Genomic DNA, 2571 nt, shown 5'->3' with positions numbered 1-2571 from the left:
GATTGATTCTGTTTGTTCCAGCCGTGAAATAGCTCAGAACATTGCACATGGACGTTATACATGCTCTACATATGCGAGTTCAAACATCGATCCTCAATGACCCGAACAGGCTAGTGAGCCACGGCTTCCTCGAATGTCGCCGCCTCAGCGCAAAGGCCGTTCACCTACGCCACACCAGGTCGTTCACCATGGTCACCAGAGCCTGTTCAACTCCGCAGCGCTCAAGCTGTTCACCCCCAACAACCCCACGCCGCAGCGCTCAAGCAGTTCGAAGATTTGTCGTACCACAAGTTCAGAAGTGTGGCTTCGGGAAAGAGAAGTGTGGGTTTCTAGCAGTAATTTTGGCAGAAGCTGCGTGTGATTCGTAGAGCTTTATATAAAAAATGAGCAATTGTAGTCCTATAAGCTGATGCACATGACTAGTATTGACTATTGAGGCATGACATAAGTAGGCACAAAATATGGTTAGGTTCATTTTACAGAAAAAGCAATTCGTAACACAGGCTAACTTTCACGCTAGAAGAAGGCAGTACAGTTTAGCAGAGTGTTGTGTTGACTGACAGTATCCGTGTAGCAGTGCTGAAAAAAGCAGAGGAGAGGAATGGTAGCTTAAAGAGGTAGGCGGCGCGGGGGTTGGCCGCCTCGACCTTGTTGGCGACACGGAGGATGGGCGCGATCTCCACGAGCGACGACGGCAACACCTCACTGTCGAAGATGGGCTCGCCGAGGTTGATGGCGGTCTACGTCCTCAAAATCCGTCGAGGCCCCGACGGCTGCATCGGGCCGGCCAGGGAGAGCATCCGCGACAGGGACGTTATCGCGACCAGCCTCTCTTCCCGTCACTGCCCTAACCTGAACGGGCGCACACGCACAAACACACAGATGCGGAGCTGAGCATATAGTACATCGAGATAACTCCAGAAGGTTCTAGAAGGCGGGGCATTACCTTGCTCCTCTGGTCAACCGATTCCGCCAACAAAATTCGGGCATAAGAGGCACTGGATTCCCCAAACAAATCCACCAATCGCCTGGAAACAAACGAAGCTCCAGGCCTAGCCCGTGTGTGAGATTCTCGGAATTCCAGAAAAATTAGTGCGCTCCGCGGCGCGTGCTGCTCTCAATGACCTGGAAAGAGACGAGAAGCTCAGCGGGGGGAGCTGTAGAACCTCCTCGAAGCTTCTAGATAAGTAGCAAGAGCCGAGGCGGAGGTCACCGGAGCGAGCTATTACACCGCGCGCGTGCGGCAGGAAAAGCCAAACCCGCCAGCCCGCCGCCTCGGCCACCGCGACGTCCTTTCGTGCCGGCGCATGAGAGCGGAGCGCCGGAACTGGTAGAGGCCTCCGCGGAGGCTACGTGCAGGGAGGTGGGGCGGCGCGGCTAGTCACAGGCGAGGTGGTCGACGGAAGGAAGAGGAGGGGGGATATATTTTTCTATTAGGTGAAAGCATCAGTTCAACCATCTCGAATTCATCAGTACAACCGCCTGAAACCATCGGTTCAAGAAGGGTAACAGAATAATATTCTGTTACGCGTAATAGAATAGCCCATATATATATATATATATATATATATATATATATATATATATGTTTGTGAATCCTTGCATCCACTTCTGGTGAGCCGACCGATCAAAATCTTGTGTCTCACTTGTGTCTGCACTCCTTTTGCACAATCACGCCCGCATCCAGCCCAGGTGTCTCTATGAATTTTCCAAAAAGGTCCCCAGCCCATTACTCCCCAATCCCCAATCGTATCTCTTCCTATCTCTAGTCAACGTTGCAACCTACACCTCGCCGGCGGCCACGACCATCTACCAATGAACGCCACGATGGACACTACGGAAAGCACCTTCCAATTCCCGATCAACATGGTGGATGTCACCATGACGGACACGACGAGAAGCATGACCCAACTCCCGATCAGCACGACGGACGTCGCCACGACGGGCACAGTGGGAAGCATGTCCCAAGTTCTGATCGGCACGGCGAACGTCGCCGTGACGGACACGACGAAAAGCATCTACCAAGTGCCTACCTGCACGGCGAACGTCATCACGATGAACACAACGGAAAGCATCTCCCAACTCCCGATCTGCACAGCAGGCCAAGTCTCCTCGCGCGATATGCCACAACTGTGCAGCATGCCGGCTATTGCTACTATGGAAGCTGGTTCGACTACAACAGAAGGAACCTGCTCACCCTCCTTCCGTAAACCAAGAGGCTACTCTGCATTTGCCTCCGCATCTAGCTGTCAGCAAACCCATCTCACATGCCTTGATGTGGTCGTCCAAAGTGCTACAACTACAGAACATGAACTGTGCTTCAGTACAAGACATGGGGCTTCAGGTAACACATTGAAAAGAAGTAATATTTGCGTGCGCTGTGCATGTATACTTGCTGTCTAGATTTGGATGACTTATAACATAGATGCATTTGCAGCTATGGGATTGGGCAATAGCTCGCATGATGAAGTAAATGAGGAAGAATTTGCTACGCCGAAAAAGAAAGCCAACATTCCTCTATTTGTGAGTTTAACAAACTTACCTTCGCCATGCTATTTTTCAACTTAAGAG

General features: G+C 51.5%; 1 long non-coding RNA gene across 2 annotated transcripts; it reads right to left on the bottom strand.

Annotated features, from left to right (window-relative positions):
- Nucleotides 1–517: 517 nt before the first annotated feature.
- On the bottom strand, nt 518–1444 carry LOC123130626 (uncharacterized). 2 transcript variants are annotated; one of them, XR_006463936.1, is made up of 3 exons: nt 1214–1434; nt 947–1125; nt 518–852 (listed from the first exon to the last, which is right to left on the bottom strand). It is a non-coding gene; the product is annotated as an uncharacterized lncRNA (long non-coding RNA). The 2 variants fall into 2 exon arrangements; XR_006463934.1 differs by having other exon boundaries at nt 947–1444.
- Nucleotides 1445–2571: the final 1127 nt, after the last annotated feature.

The sequence above is a fragment of the Triticum aestivum genome, chromosome 6A (assembly GCF_018294505.1).
Source record: "Triticum aestivum cultivar Chinese Spring chromosome 6A, IWGSC CS RefSeq v2.1, whole genome shotgun sequence".
Lineage (NCBI taxonomy): Eukaryota > Viridiplantae > Streptophyta > Magnoliopsida > Poales > Poaceae > Triticum > Triticum aestivum.
Note: the sequence above shows the minus strand (reverse complement) of the source record. Positions and strands in the feature narration are given on the sequence as shown.